At 44.6% G+C, this 17,065-nt stretch overlaps 1 protein-coding gene across 2 annotated transcripts in view; it reads right to left on the reverse strand.

The window, feature by feature from the left end:
• The window catches only part of SLC46A3 (solute carrier family 46 member 3), a 49,557-nt gene extending 34,038 nt beyond the window's left edge, over positions 1–15,519 (reverse strand). Inside the window, exon 1 of one of the 2 annotated variants that reach the window (XM_049867783.1) lies at positions 15,322–15,519. The gene's annotated coding sequence lies outside the window, so the exon portion shown is untranslated. Of the gene's footprint in view, positions 1–4,084; positions 4,313–15,321 lie in introns of those variants that run through there. The other variant, XM_049867784.1, reaches the window with a different exon arrangement.
• Positions 15,520–17,065: the final 1,546 nt, after the last annotated feature.

Raw genomic sequence — 17,065 nt, forward strand, 5'->3', positions numbered from 1 at the left:
ATTTAGATCTTCCGTGTCTTTATTGAGCTTCTTTCTGGATGTCCTATCCTTCACCAAAAGTGGTGTGTTGAAGTCTCCTACTATTATTGTGGAGCTGTCTCTCTCACTTTTCAAAGCTCATAGAGTTTATGTATCTTGCAGCCCTGTCATTGGGTGCATAAATATTTAATATGGTTGTATCTTCTTGCTGTATTGTCCCTTTAACCATTATATAGTGTCCTTCCTTATCCTTTCTGATGGATTTAACTTTAAAGTCTATTTTGTCAGAAATTAATATTGCCACTCCTGCTTTTTTGATTGTTGTCTGCTTGATATATTTTTTTCCATCCTTTGACTTTTAGTTGGTTCGTGTCTCTAAGTCTAAGGTGTGTCTCTTCTAGGCAGCATATAGACGGATCTTGTTTTTTAATCCATTCTGCCACTCTCTGTCTCTTTATTGGTGCATTTAGTCCATTTACATTCAGGGTAATTATGGCTAGGTATGAATTCAGTGCTATCATTTTGATGTCTTTTTTGGTGTGTTGACAGCTTCTTTTTCCCACTTGATTTTATATGCTGAGTAGATTTTCTTTATACATTGTCCTTTCCTCATATTTGTTGTTGTTGGTTTTGTTTCTGCTGAGTCTGTATTTCTCCCTTGTATTTTATTTTGATGAGTAGGATAGTTTGTCTCCTTTGTGGTTACCTTATTATTTACCCCGATTTTTCTAAATTTATAACTTTTTTTTTCTTTGTATCGCCATATCTTCCTCTCCATATAGAAGGTGTATGATTACATTTCTTAGTCCCTCTTTATTATTTTAATGTTGTCTTCTTTTACATAATAACATCACCGTTACCCTGTGTTGGGCTCTTTTTTTTTTGTTTTGTTTTAATCTTGCTTTGTTTTTTTTGGATTTCCCTGTCTGGGCTGACTTCTGGTTGCTCTGCCCAGTGGTCTAGTCTTGGGTTGATACCTGATATTATTGATTTTCCAACCAAAGAACTCCCTTTAGTATTTCTTGTAGTTTGGGTTTGGTTTTCATGAATTCCCTCAACTTGTGTTTATTTGAAAATATCTTAATTTTACCTTCAGATTTGAGACAGTTTTGATGGATATACGATTCTTGGCAGGCAATTTTTTAAATATGTCATTCCACTGCCTTCTTGCCTGCATGGTTTCTGCCAAGTAGTCGGAGCTTATCCTTATTGGCTCTCCCTTGTAGGTGACTTTTCTTTTATCCCTCGCTGCTCTTATAATTGTCTCTTCATCTTTGGTTTTGGCAAGCTTGATTATGATATGTCTTGGTGACTTTCTTTTAAGATCTACCTTATGTGGAGTTCGATGAGCACTTTGAATAGGTATCTTCTCATTCTTCACAATATCAGGGAAGCAAGTTTTCTGCCAACAAATCCTCAACAATTTTCTCTGTATTTTCTGTTATCCCTCCCTGTTCTGGTACTCCAATCACTCATAGGTTATTTCTCTTGATAGAGTCCCACATGATTCTTAAGTTTTCTTCATTTTTTTAAATTCTTTTATCTGATTTTTCTTCAAATATATTAGTGCCAAGTGATTTATCTTTGATTTCAGAAATTCTAGCTTCTACTTGCTCAGTTCTGCTCCTCTTTCTATTGCATTATCTAATTCTGTAATTTTATTGCTAATATTCTGAACTTCTGATTGCTGTCTGTCTATGGATTTTTCTAGCTTATTAAACTTTTCATTATATTCCTGAATAATCTTTCTGAGTTCTTCAGTTGCTTTATCTGTGTGTTCCTTGGCTTGTCTGTGTATTGCCTCGTTTCCTTCCTGATGCCTTGAAGGGCTCTGTATGTTAAACTTTTGTATTCTGCATCTCTTAATTCCAAGAATGCACTTTCATCTAAAAGATCCCTGGATTCTTTGTTTTGAGAGTCTGTTGAGGTGATCATGGTCTGTTTCTTTATGTGACTTGATATTGACTGTTGTCTCCGAGCCATCTATAAGTTATTGTATTAGTTTATGTTTGCTTACTGTGTCGTAGCTGCTTGCTTTGTTTTGTTTTGGTATATTCCTATGGGTTGCTTGAGTGAGCTAGCTTGATTATTTTCACCTTTGGAGCTCTGGTGACCTGTCCCCAGCTGGCTAGAGCTGTTATCAGGTATATCAGTCTAGGAGTCCATTCAGTTTTCTTGTAGGAATTCAGCTCAGATTTCCAGGTAGCTGATATCAAGTGTGTGGTACAGGCTCTGTACTACAGTCTTGGGAGGGGGCGGTGATTGGCGTATATACCCGTAACCGATTGCAGCAGGGGTTCACACTCTGAACAAGGCAGGGGACTGAGAGCTGAACCCAAAGTGTCTCTGAGGAAAACACATCTCTGTTCCCTAGAGCGTGCTGGTGGGTAGGCCCTGCAGAGGGTCATGGGCATCCAAAGTTTTTGTTGTAAGGACTGGGAAGTACCAGTTATCCCTGGACCCCCGTCGCGGGTGCCTGGGCGACCCAAGTGGAGCCACCAGTCCTCAGGTCCCTGTTGTGGGTAGGTGAGGACCTTGTTTAACAGGCAAAGCAATGTCAAACGTCAAACACCCACCTCTCCACTGCACTGCTGAAATGGTTGGAGTTTGCCAACAAGGGCCTATTCTCCCGAAATAGGCCCACACAGGTCCATGCAGAAGGGAAAGGTGCTCAAGGTCCACGGACGGTTTATGCCTGGGCAGGAGCTGCTTCTGTCCTTAGCTCCCCCAGTTAATGGAGCTAGCAAATTATCTTTTTCCCTCAGTTGCAAATTTTTTTCCTTCCCCAAGGCCGGGAGGATGGTTCCAGGTGCTCACCATGGTCTATCTCAGGCCTAGGGATTCAGCTGCTGAAGCTGGGTTGGGGGTGGGGAGGTGCGCGGTAAAATATATGCAAGTACTTAGCTTTTGCTGAGAAGGCCCTTCTCCTCAGGTTCTGGAGGTGTGAATGGGCTGTGTGGCTGCTGCTTCTCCCTGAGGAAACTGCGGCCGAACACTAGGACCAGCCTGCCTCTGGCGCCGCTGTGGGAAGGGTGCCTGAGGGCTCCCTGTGATTCAGGTCCGGCAACTCCTCTCTGCTTCTGAATGGTCTCTTTCTTTCCCTGCCCCTCAGTTTGTTGTCTAAGCTTGCCTTTGATGCTCAGGGCTCCCAGCTTGTCACAAATATACTCGTTTCACTTGTTTTTTCGGGTCTTTGTTGTAAAGAGGTCTCAACAGAAGCTCTATTCTGCCATCTTGGCTCCACCTCCCTTACTGCATGTTTTGATCAAAAATTCTATAGAAGAATACTGATCAAAAGGGGAAACTGCAGAATAGGATTCAAATTTTCAGGAAATTCAGGCTTTCTGGAGCAACTGATGCTAGATGAACCCCCATAGCTACCGCCCTGAGATCATCTTTAAACCTTAAAACAAAAATATCCCCTGAAGTCTTCTTTAAACCAAGTAATACTTTAACTCAACTAGTAAAGAATGTCTGCCTTGAGAATTAGACTCTTAAAATTTGTCTATATAGAATCAAATTGACAACAGCAACTTCTCAGAATAGATGGGAACCTTAGGGAGCGGTGAGTTTATGTTAATGGGGGAGGAATAATTGGGAAGAAGGGTGAGAATGATTGCACAACTTGAAGAATGCAGTCAATGTCACTTAATTGTATATGCAGAAACTGCTGAATTGGTGTATGTTCTACCACGTATTTTCTCAACAACAAAAAAGAAAATCCTATGTATGAAAATCCAGTTATTGAAAACCCTTCTACTCTGCACACATGGGGTCACCATGAGGAGTCCACTCCAGGGCAGCTGACTGGTTACTGTACTCAGTAAACTGAGACTGTCAAGCTTTCCATTTTTCATTTTAGGACTCAAAGTACTTTTAAGATTCTTTGAAATCGTTTTTATAAATTATCACCCATTTTGACCATCTAGTGATTGCACTACGAATCCCACATCATACATCGCCAGCTACTTTTCATAAAGCAAACGGAGAGGTTCCTTTTGGGTCGCGACAGTTGTGCGACTGTTATAATTTTCTTGCTCACTAACAAAGGCCTTTTAAACAGCAGTTCAGGGACGAAAGGGCTTTTTTTCTTTTTTAAACTCACCCCCACGATTACAATCCTTCTGCCAGGCTAGGGCGGGTCTAAGCCTTTTTCAGGCCCGGATCTTTGCAGGCTGTCTCCTCAGATGTTCTGTTCTCCCTTGGCGACTAGGGTAGCCGGCCAAGCTCCCAGGGGCGTGAGGGGCAGCCGCTGACGAGCTGGGCACTGACTGCAGTTAGGGGCTGGGGCAGGTCTACACGGCCGGCGCTGCGGGGGAGGGGGGCAAGCAGGTCTACACGGCCGGCGCTGCGGGGGAGGGGCGCAAGCAGGTCTACACGGCCAGCGCTGCGGGGGAGGGGCGCTGCGGGGGAGGGGCGCAGGCAGGTCTACGCGGCCAAGGCTGCAGGGGAGGGGGGCAAGCAGGTCTACAGGGCCAGCGTCGCGGTGGAGGGGTGCAGACAGGTCTACGCGGCCGGCGCTGCGGGGGAGGGGCACAGGCAGGTCTACACGGCCAGCATCGCGGGGGAGGGGCGCAGGCAGGTCTACACGGCCAGCGCTGCGGGGGAGGGGCGCAGGCAGGTCTACACGGCCGGCGTTGCGGGGGAGGGGCGCAGACAGGTCTACGCGGCCGGCGCTGCGGGGGAGGGGCGCAGGCAGGTCTACACGGCCGGCGTCGCGGGGGAGGGGCGCAGGCAGGTCTACACGGCCAGCGTCGCGGGGAGGGGTGCAGGGAGGTCTACGCGGCCGGCGCTGCGTGGGAGGGGCGCAGGCAGGTCTACACGGCCAGCGTCGCCGCGGGGATCAGGTCTACAAGGCCAGCGCAGCCCTCCGCTTCTCCAGGCCCTGCGGGCTCGGCCCCGGCGAGCTGGAGGTGGGCTCGTCAGTCACTCCGTAGGTCTGCGGTCCGTCGGTCCCGCCCCCGCTCGGCGGTGACTCCGCCGCAGGCCGCCGGGGAGAGGCGGAGCCGCGGGATAGCCGCCCCCCGCCTGCTCCGAGCCCCGCGCCGCCCGGCGGCCGAGCCCCGCCCCGCCCACACTGCCATCGCCCGCCCTGGCCTTCCTGCGATTGGGCCCCGCGGCCCGTCCCCCGCAGGGATTGGTCCGGCTGGACATCACTCTCGCTGCTCGGGCAGGCCGAGGGGAGGACCCCGGTGGAGGTGCCTCCGCCAGCAGTGGAGGGTACGGGTCGCGCCGCGGGCTCCCTTAGGGGCCTGTGCAGTTGCAATGTGTTTACGAGTCCGGCAGATTTGTTGGAAACGTAACGTCTTTGTGAGGGAGCTCTCTGTACAGCCCGAGTCTGCCCGTGAACAAGCGCCCGCAACAGAAGGGAAGGGGAGGCGTAGGGGTCAGGTGGCGCCCGGGGAGGGCGCTGGAAAGAGAGTGCTCAAAGCAAAGGACGTGGGTTTTGAGGTCGGGTAGCCGGGGCTTGGTATCTGTCGCTGCCTCTTGCTAGTGGTATGACGTTGGGCAAATTATTTAATTTCTGTGAACCTCCCATTTCTTTATCTGTCAGAGTCTTGGCAGGCTGTTATAATTGAACCTTCCGCAAGGTGTACACAGCACAGTCCCTGGGTAGAGGAGGAGGTGCCCATACCCTCCAGCCAGGCCCACCAGGCACGCACCTTTGGGTGTTTATTAGGCCTTGTAGGGAATGCACACCGTGCGGAAGCCTGGGGCGTCCCAGTAAGAAAGGATTAGAATTCACTATAGGATTTGGAATTGTGTTTGATGATTTTGGGGAGTCCCCGGGTGGTGGAAACGGTTAATGCACTTGGCTGCTAACTGAAAGGTTGGAGGATGGAGCCCACCCAGAGGCACCTCAGAAGAAAGGCCTGGTTATTTGCATCCAAAAAAATCAACCACTGAAAACCTGTGGAGCGCAGTTCTATTCTGACACACACAGGATTGCCACGATTAGGATTTTCTAGGCTGCAGCCTTTACTAGGACCCCTGGTGGCGCAATGGCTAAGTGCTGGGCTGTTAACCAAAAGGTTGGCGGTTCGAACCCACAAGCCAGGAGAAAGATGTGGCAGTCTGCTCCTGTAAAAATGACAGCCTGGGAAACCCTATGAGGCAGTTCTACTCTGTCCTTATAGGGTCACTACGAGCCAGAATCTCTTCAACGGAGCTTCTAACCTTGCACTTGCCACTGCACAGCTTCTTCAAATAAGCATGTATGAGGCACTTACAGATTTTGAGTCTGAAAACAGTGGAACAGGAATGTTAGAAGGTGTACAAAGATGAATATGATATAGTTTCCTAGGAAGAGAGATTCCATTTCTGAAAAGCCAGTGCAACATGATATTTCTAGATGAGAGGCAAATCCAAAACGAGATGGGAAAATGGCTTAAATGGCAAATTTTATATGTATTTTACCACAATAAAAATAAAAATAAATTAATTTATTCAAAAGTGGAAAGGGGGAGGCAGAAGAGGATAGAGAGAGGGAGATGTGGCTAGGGAAAAATGGTCAGAGAATGGCAATGATGTTTCTGGCTTAAAGATGGAGGAGGGGGGCAAAAAAAAAAAAAAGTGAGAACAATAAGGAACAAACAGCCAACTCTGACCAGAAAGAGTTGGTCTGGATGGGGTGGCAGTACCTGTGACTACCCCACAAGGACAATATGAAGAATAAGTGAAGCAATCTATGCAAAACACTTTGCAAAAGTGTTTGTGAACATTGCAAAGCACTGCAGGACCATAGATAGTAATCGTTATTAAAATAGCTACTTCTCTTTGAAGTCCTGGTGGTGCAGTGGTTAAGAGCTCAGCTGCTAATGAAAAGGTCAGCAGTTCGAATCCACCAGCCACTTCTTGGAAAACTCTATGGGGCAGTTGTACTCTGTCTGATAGAGTCTCTGCGGATCAGAATTGACTCGATGGCAGTGAGGTGAGTAACCTATCTTTACGCCTGCTGCATTTACTTCTAAAGTTTTTGACTGGCTTAGACCCTCTTGTGAACTATCTTTCCTATCAGGAGTAAAAAGACCACATCAGGTGCTGGTCCCTATAAACTCCAGAAATTGTTGGTCACCTCAGCAGTACTGACATGAATTTTAAAAAAAGCAGAAAATAACAAATGCTGGAGAGAATGCAGGGAAATCAGAACTCTTATGCACTGCTGGTGGGAATGGAAAATGGTACAACCATTTTGGAAAATGATAAGGCACTTCCTTAGAAAGCTAGAAATAGAAATACCATATGATCCAGCAATCCCAATCCTAGAAATATATCATAGAGAAATAAAAGCCATCACACAAATAGACAAATGGGCACCCATGTTCACTGCAGCATTGTTCACAATAGCAAAAAGATGGAAACAACCTAGATGCCCATCAGCAGATGAACAGATAAACAAACTATGGTATATACATGCAATGGAGTACTATACAACGATAAAGAACAATGATGAAAATGTGAAGCATCTCACAACATGGATGAATCTGGAAGGCATTATGCTGAGTGAAATAAGTCAATCACAAAAGGACAAATATCGTATGAGACCACTACTATAAAGACTCTTGAAAAGGTTTACCCACAAAAAGAAACAATCTTTGATGGTTAGGAGGGAGGGGAGGGGTGGAGATGGCAAAACACTAAATAGACAATAGAGAAATGGTAACTTTGATGAAGGGTAAGACAGTACACAATACTGGGGAAGCCATCACAACTTGTCCAAGGCAAGGTCATGGAAGCTCCATAGACACATCCAAACTCCCTGAGGGACCGAACTACTGGGCTGAGGGCTGTGGGAACAATGGTGTCAGGGAACATCCAGCTCAACTGGCATAACATACTTTATAAAGAAAATGTTCTAATTCTATTTTGGTGAATGGCATCTGGGGTCTTAAAAGCCTGTGAGTGGCCATCTAAAATACTCCACTGGTCTCGCGGCTTCGGGAGCAAGGGAGAATGAAGAAGACTAAAGACACAAGGGAAAGATTAGTCCAAAGGACTAAGGGACCACAACTATCACAGCCTCCACCAGACTGAGTCCAGTACAACTAGATGGTGCTCAGCTGCCACCGCTGACTGCCCTGACAAGGATCACAGTGGAGGGCCCCAAACAGAGCTGGAAAAAATGTAGAACAAAATTCTAACTCACAAAAAAAGACCAGACTTACTGGTCTTACAGGGACTGGAGAAACCCCAAGAGTATGGCCCCTAGACATCCTTTTAGCTCAGTAATGAAGTCAGTCCCAGAGTTCACCCTTTGGCCTGAGATTAGACAAGCCCATAAAGCAAAACAAGACTAAAGGAATACACCAGCCCAGGGACAAGGACTAGAAGGCAGGCGGGGACAGAAAGTTGGTAATAGGTAATCTGAGGTTGAGAAGGGAGAGTGTTGACATGTTGTGGGTTTGTTATGCAATGTCATAAAACAATGTTCACCATCTGTTTAGTGAGAAGCTAGTTCTGTAAACCTTCATCTAAAGTACAGTAATAAAAAATAAAAAAAGAAATTGTTGTGGGGTGCCGTGAAGTCCATTCTGACTCATAGTCACCCCATGTGACACAGTAGAATTGCCCCATAGGGTTCCCTAGGCTGTAATCTTTACAGGAATAGATGGCCAGGTCTTTCCTCCTGAGGAGTTACTGGGTGGATTCAAACCGCTGATCTTTCGGTTAGCAGCTGAGTGCTTAACGATTTCACCACCTGGGCTCCTTAAAATCAAGATGTAATGCCCCAAATCTCAGTAAATAAAAAAGTAGCAAATAAACAGTAAATAAATAATTTGGAGCTCTTAAAGGCTCCCTCCTAGCAGTGATAAGCATCACTTCTGCTTACATTCGATTGGGCAAAAACAAGAAGATGGATGCAACACACAGAGTCATACTAAAAAGAACTGGTAGACGTTCAACCATTTCAGGAGGTAACATCTGATCAGGAGCTGCACTGAAGGCACTGGTGAAAAACCAAGCTCTGGGAATTGATGGAATATCAAGTGAGATGTTTCAACAAACAGATGCAGTGTTGGAAGTGCTCACTCGTCTATGCCAAGAAATTTGGAAGACAGCTATCTGGCCAACTGACTGGAAGAGATTCATATTTATGCCTATTCCCAAGAAAGGTGATCCAACCGAATGTGAAAATTGTCAAACAATATCATTAATATCACATGCAAGCAAAATTTTGCTGAAGATCATTCAAAAGCGGCTGCAGCAGTGTATCAACAGGGAGCTACCAGAAGTTCAAGGCAGGTTTAGAAGAGAACGTGGAACCAGGGATATCATTGCTGATGTCAGATGGATCCTGGCTGAAAGCAGAGAATACCAGAAAGATGTTTACCTGTGTTTTAGACAATGCTAAGGCATTTAACTGTGTGGAGCATAACAAATTATGGATAACATTGTGGAGAGTGGGAATTCCAGAACACTTAATTGTGCTCATGAGGAATCTGTACATGGATCAAGGAGCAGTCATTCAAACAGAACAAGGGGATACTGCATGGTTTAAACTCAGGAAACGTGTGCATCAGGGTTGTATCCTTTCACCATACCTATTCAATCTGTATACTGAGCAAATAATCTGAGAAACTGGACTATATGAAGAAGAATGGGGCATCAGGTTTGAAGGAAGACTCATTAACAACCTGCGTTATGCAGATGACACAACCTTTCTTGCTGAAAGTGAACAGGATTTGAAGCACTTACTGATGAAGATCAAAGACCACAGCCTTCAGTTTGGATTACGTCTCAACATAAAGAAAACAAAAATCCTCACAACTGGACCAATAAGCAACATCATGATAAACGGAGAAAAGATTGAAGTTGTCAAGGATTTCATTTTACTTGGATCTGCAATCAAGACCTATGGAAGCAGCAGTCAAGAAATCGAAAGATGCATTGCACTGGGCAAACCAGCTGCAAGACATCTCTTTGAAGTGTTGAAAAGCAAAGATGTTACCTTGAGGACTAGGGTGTGCCTGACCCAAGTCATGGTATTTTCAGTTGCCTCATATGGATACGAAAGCTGGACAATGAATAAGGAAGACGGAAGAAGAATTGACGGCTTTGAATTGTGGTGTTGTGGAAGAATATTGAATACACCATGGACTGCCAAAAGAACGAACAAATCTGTTTTGGATGAAGTACAAGCAGAATGCTCCTTGGAAGAAAGGGCGGTGAGACTGCAGCTCACATACTTTGGACATGTCAGGAGGGATAAGTCCCTGGAGAAGGACATCATGCCTGGTCAAGTAGCGGGTCAGTGAAAAAGAGGAAGACCTTCAATGAGATGGATTGATACAGCAGCTGCAGCAATGGGCTCCAGCATAGCAACAATTGTGAGAATGGCGCAGGACGAGGCAGTGTTTTGTTCTGTTGTGCATGGGGTTGCTATGGCTTAGAGCCAACTGGACAGCACCTAACAACAACAACAACAAAGGATCCCTCCTAGCAATGGTAAGCATCACTTCTGCTAACATTAAAAAAAAAAAAAAATTAGATTGGGCAAATACAAGTCAGAGGACCATGTGAATAAGTGCAATCCTATCATGGCTCCAAAGGAGGAGGAAATACAGTGAAACTTGTGAGAACCAGAACTTGACAGGACTGCCTTGTTTTTCCAGGTCTGGCAAGTTTTCCACCTTTGACGGGATGCAATCTTACCACTTTTCTGTTGCTCTCTATTGAAAATCCTACCTCATAAGCACTCAGTGAGTTTCCTTCTCTGACATCTGACAGGCTTACACAGGTTCCAGCTTTCACAGGTTTTGCTATGGTCAGGAAACAGCTCTAATGACTTCCACACCCCTAGGCCGTAATTTCTCATGAAAACCAATGGAAAGGAAAAGGCATCTAGAAGATGCTGTTCCTTATGGTACAGAAAGAATGAGTACCTAATATACTCCATGCTCCTCTGTCCCTACTCATCCACACCAATGAGAAGGGCAGCCCTCAGCTCCTTCTGACACTCACTTCTACAATGACAACATTCGGCATGTAAGCCTTTTCTTTTTTTCCAAGTAGAATTGAATACTTGCCTATGTATTAAATTAAAAACCAAAAACCAAATCCGTTGCCATTGAGTCAATTCTGACTCATAGCAACTGTATAGGACAGAGTAGAACTGCCCCATAGGGTTTCCAAGGAGCAGCTGGTGGATTCGAACAGCCAACCTGTTGGTTAGTAGCCAAGCTCAACCACTGCGCCACCAGGGCTCCTCATGTATTAAATTACAGAAGCTTTTAACTGACTATCAATTGGGATCTAGCAGTGACTGGGTACTGGGCATGAAGCACAAGAAGTTAACACGTCACAGCTCAATCACCAAATAAGTTTACCAATATTAACCCCTGAGGTCACTTTGTAGCTAAATAACAAATTGGCTCAAAAAATAAAGAATATCACCTATAAGTACTGTGCTCCTTAAAAAAATATCACCTATACTAGATCAAATGGTCAACAATGACTTTAAAACAAAGATGAGAACGTAAGTGGGCAGGGAAACTAGATGAATGGAAATGGAACAACCAGAATGGAAATAACGAGAAATGTTCATGCATTGTGAAGAATGCAACAGAGTTCACTGAACAACTTGTGGAGAATTGTTGAATGGGAACCCAAACTGTTGTGTAAACCTTCACTGAAAACACAATACAATGTTATTTAAAAAAAAAATTCCACTTATTTGGTGTGAAAGGAGTAATGAATGATGTTAAAACCAAGTATAGAGAAACTATCACAGACCTGTAACTACCGCTCATTGAGTACCTTCTACTACTGTTACTCAAGTCTTCCTCCCCCAAAGGCTCTGAGAGAAGAAATTGAAAATAAAGGCGAGGAGTGAATGGAAGAAGCAGCAAATCAACAGGCATAATCTCCCTTGCCATGTTGCTGAAACTTGGGTCAACACGTGTGTTCTTGTAGAGATCTCCAAGAGGATTTTTTAATTTAATGTTTCCAGGTCAATGATCTAATATTTTTAATGTAAGCATATTCTAAATACATACAATCGAGCAGAAGTATATCAGTATGTATAATACGAGAGATACGTATATATATATATATCATGTTCTTTGTGTTGTGTGCTGTCAAGTCAATTTTGACTTACAGCGACCCCATGTGATAAAGTAAAATTGCCCCATAGGATTTTCTAGGCTGCAATCTTTACTAGAAGCCCTGGTGGCACAATGGTTAAGTGTTCGGCTGCTAACTGAAAAATCAGTGGTTTGAACCCACCAGCCACTCTGTAGAAGAAAGATGTGGCAGTCTACTTCCGTAAAGATTTACAGTCTTGGAAACCCTATGCGGCAGTTCTACTCTGCCCTATAGGGTCGCTATGAGTTGGAGTCTACTGAATGGCAATATTTTTTGTTTAATGGGTTCAATCTTTATGAGAGCAAACCTTCAGGCCTTTCTCCTGCAGAGCCTCTAGGTGGGTTCCAACTGCTGGCCTTTTGGTTGGCAGTTTAGTGCTTAACCACTGTGCCTCCAAAGCCCAGAAACCAAACCCATTGCTGTCGACTCGATTTTAACTCAGCAACTCTGTAGGACACAGTAGAACTGCCCCATATAGTTTCCAAAGAGTGCCTGGTGGATTCGAACTGCCAACCTTTTTGGTTAGCAGCTGTAGCTCTTAACCACTATGTCACCAGGCCTCCTTACATATATTATATATGACATAATGTTTGTATTTCTACTTATGATCACATTGGCACGAGTAGAACTGCTTTAATAACCTCAGACTAATGAAACTAAGTACATAAATGATATGGTCAAGCCAAGTGAAGCCCAAATAACGTCATACCATATTGTTCAAAAGAAGTTTCCATAGTGTCCCCATAAAAACTGGTGGGAGAATGAGTCATCACCTGACACAGGAATAGACATACTGAACTCACCAGAACCTGTGCTGTGCTGGGTGGTGCCACATTCAAGAGGCAAAAGCCAAGTGGGGTATAGTAGCTACTAGAGTCTGTTGGTTTTAAGAAGAAAGTTGCTTTTTACTTCTGAAAAAAATCAGCAAAGTAGGATGTGATGAAAAGACCTGTCAAACCACTTAGAGCTTTAGTAAGAGGGTATCAATACTTTGCTAATAAGAGTCCAAGACCATTCAGTTCCAAGCACAAATTGTTGAAAGGAAACATAATTCAATCATATGAGTGTGGTCAATAATAAGCTAAAACAGAACTGAATAGGTCTTATCTACCTGAGAAATTTATAACCTCATTTCAACCCTTGTCCTACTTGCCCTCTGTTACTTTGGACACTGTTAAACTTATTCTTTCTTGACATTTTCTCTCCTTTTGGATTCCATGAAACAACTCTGTCTTCTTCCTACTCTCAAAGCTCCTTCTCGGTTTTTCTGCAGGTGTACTTCTCAAATGGCAGTGCTCCTCAGCTCTGCCTCAACTTCCTTCTCCTCCCTCATTAATCTTATCTAAACTTGTGACTCAATCTCTCACCTCAACCTCACCCTCTTCTCTTGCTTTCGACACCCAGAGCTTCCACCATTGCAAACTTAAATTATCCAGAAGTAACATCATTATTGTCTTAGTTACCTAGGGTTGCCATAACAAAATATACCACAAGTGGGTGACTTCAAAGAACAGAAATTTATTTCCTCACAGTTCAGGGAGTTAGGAAACCAGGGAGCTATGGAAACCCTGGTGGCATAGTGGTTAAGTGCTACAGCTGCTAACCAAAATGTCAGCAGTTTAAATCCACCAGGCGTTCTTTGGAAACTATGGTGCAGTTCTACCCTGTCCTGTAGGGTCACGATGAGTTGGAATCGATTCAACAGCAACAGGGTTTCAGGGAGCTAGAAGCCCTAATTCAGAGCATCTGGCTCCAGGGGAAGGTCCTTCGTCTCTTTCAGCTTCTAGTAGCTACCGGCTACTATTTGGTGTTCCTGGGCTTGTAGGTGCATCTATCTCCATTGTGACACAGTGTCTGTTTTCCCTCTGTGTATGTCTGTGTCTATTCTGCCCTTTCCATATGACATAACTCAGAAGTGATTAGGTTTAGGATCCACCCTATTCTGGTATGATCCATTAACATAACAAAAGAAAACCCCCATTTCCAAGTAGGGTCATATGTACAGGTGCAGAGGTTAGGATTCCACAGTTCTTCTTTGGGGACACAATTCAATTCACAACCATCACCTTGCTCATAAATCCGATGTTCTCCCTTAAACCCAGTCAGCAAACCACAGATCTGGGAATCAGCGTTAACTTTTTGGTTACCAAAGTTTGTCACTTTTACATGATAAATATAACTGATATATCCCTGTATCTGCTAGAAGGCAGGTGGGGCTCCTCTTGAACTGAGCAGCTCATTTTTAACTTGACCAAAGTCAGGGCTCTGTCCTACCACTGGCCCATGGGTAAATGGAATTTGAAGGTTGCTGGAGAGTGAGTGGGCAAATATGCCAGGGGACCAAGGAGTTCCCTGGTAAATCAGAAACCGTGACCAATTCCCTTTGAGGTTTCAAGTTATTACAACACTTCTGGTGGGCTGGGATGGTCCTAAGGAAACTCAGTGGTCAGAAAAGTCCAATAATGTCCTTCAGGAAGAAGTCTACCCTGATGGTGGTGGTGGTAGAAGGGGGGTAAAACAGAAGAACTAGATGGTGCCTAGCTACCCCTACCAACCGTTCTGATGGGGCTACAGTAGGCGGACCCTGATAGAGCAGGAGAAAAACACAGAACAGAACTCAAATTCTTAAAAAGTCCAGACTTACTGGACCAGCTGAGACTAGAGGACTCCCTGAGACTATCGCCCTGATATACTCTTTAAGCCTTAAACCAAAATTATCCCTTGAGGTCACCTTTTAGTTAAATAACAGGTTGACTCATAAAATAAAGAATATTACCCATGAGTAATAAGGTCCTTTAGAGAATCATCTACAGGGACCAAACAGTCAACGATTACTCTAAAGCAAAGATGAGAAGTAAGGGAGCAGAGAAACTAGAGTACTGGACACGGTACAACCAGAATGGATTGAATGAGAATGATGACACACTGTCAAAAATGTACTCAATATCACTGAATAATTTGTGTAGAAGTTGTTAAATGGGAACCTAATTTGCTGCGTAAACTTTCACCTTAAACACAACAAAATACTGCTGTAAAAAAATAAACCAAACCAGGATGGGCTTGGTGAGCCAGGCTCAACACCAAGGCTCACCCAGAGACTAACTCCTGTTCTTAGAACAAGAAAAATCTGAGCAAACTGGAAATCAGTGACTTATTTTTGTCCTGGGGGGGGGGGGTGGCGGGGGGTCAGTTAGAAACAGAGGAATGACGTTGCACACCCTCTGACCTTGGAACCCCTTGGAAGAAATAGCTGCTTACCTGTAAATGAAAATATCTGGCACTAGAGTTGTAACGGGGAACCCAGTCTCCCGTGATGTGGAGTGATCCTTGCTGTATCTGTCATTCACCCCCAGGCTTCACCAATCTTCCCCTTGCTTCAGCAGCACAGTCTGCAGTGAGCAGACCTTCAACCTTTAGCCCTGAGATCTGCACTTCCTGCTTTCTGCACCCGCCTCACCAAAGCAGAAGTTGGAACTGAAAGCTGACCGACCAGACCTTTTGGTTTCTCTTCTGCGCAAGAACAGTAAACAGGACTCAATAAGCCCCTGGGGGCGGGGGTGGCAGGGTGGGGAGAGGATCTTACTGTCCAAGGAAGAGAGATCTCAGAGAATGAAGAACAGACTGCTCACAATCAGTAAGATGGAAGCTCAAATTTGATGGTTTTGTCTAGTAACTTAAATGAGGCTTTATTTTCTACCAGGCGAAATAGGATCTGACACTTGGAGGGTATTCAGCAATGTTTGAATTTGAATCTGAACCTTGCTTGATCAGACACACATACCCACTGTGTCTGAGAATTTATCGAGAAGAACCCGGCTACTGCTCTGAGTTGGTGTTTCTTCCTGTGATCCCCTCAGAGCAGCTATCACTTTTTTCTCTTAAGAGGAGTCAGTCCCAATTTTTAGGGATTGTGAGTGGGAGTAGGGGTGTGTTTAATCTCAGAAGAGTCAGTTAAATTTATGAGCCTCTGACTCCAAAATATAGATGGCGTTTAGAGTATCCTCTTATCTTCAGCTCTTTACCCGAGACCCCTGTTGTCACTTACCTGGACTGCACCAATTTCTTTCTTGGACACTCCACCTCTACTTTTGCTCCACTTTGACACATTCTCCAAGGAACGCTGCTGGCACAATGGTTAAGTGCTCGGCTGCTAACCAAAATTTGGCAGTTTGAACCCACCCAGCAATCTGCTTCCATAAAGATAAAAAAAAAAAACAAAAAACCCAAAACGAAACCTGTTGCCGTGGAGTCCATGCAGACTCGTAGAATACAGCCTAGAAAACCCTGTGGGGTAGTGTTATTCTGTCACACGGGGTCAACTATGAGTTGAAATCAACTTGGATGCACCCAACAACAACCCATTATCCACTCAAGGACAAAGCATGATCTCCTCTACATGGATATAGGATTTCATTGTCCCCTTGCCTGAAACCCTTTAATGGCTTCTTTACTGAGTTCCAAATAAAACTCAGTCTCCTCACCATGGCCTGAGAGGCCTCAGGTGACCTGACCACTATGATCTGCCCTCAGCCAACAGAACTTTCTCCCAGCATCAGGACCACCACTCCGGAGTTGCACTGGGTTTCTTTCAATGTCTTGAACACAGCAAGCTCTTCCTCATCTCAGGGTCTTTGGCAATGCTGTGTTAACCTCCTGGAATGCTTTCTCCTCATCTCCAGCTTGCCTCAACTCTTCCCATGGGGAGCTCCTTCCCTTCCTTTAGGCTTTAGCTTGAATGAAACCTTAGAGAAGTCTTTTCTAACCATTCTCCCCAAGTAGGAAACGAGGTCCACTTCTGCTGCTCTCTAGCTCAAGAGCTTCCCGTCTGATTTCTTTCACACTTCATATTATCATGTTGTTTTCTTTATTTGTATGTTCACATTTTGTGGCTTTATTCTCTGCACTAGAATATAAGTTGCATGCAAGTAGGGACTATGGCTGACTTGCTTATGACTGTGTGCCCACATCTAGAATGGTGGCTACCATGCAGTAAGTATTTGTC

The sequence above is a fragment of the Elephas maximus genome, chromosome 23, assembly GCF_024166365.1.
Source record: "Elephas maximus indicus isolate mEleMax1 chromosome 23, mEleMax1 primary haplotype, whole genome shotgun sequence".
Classification (NCBI taxonomy): Eukaryota; Metazoa; Chordata; class Mammalia; order Proboscidea; family Elephantidae; genus Elephas; species Elephas maximus.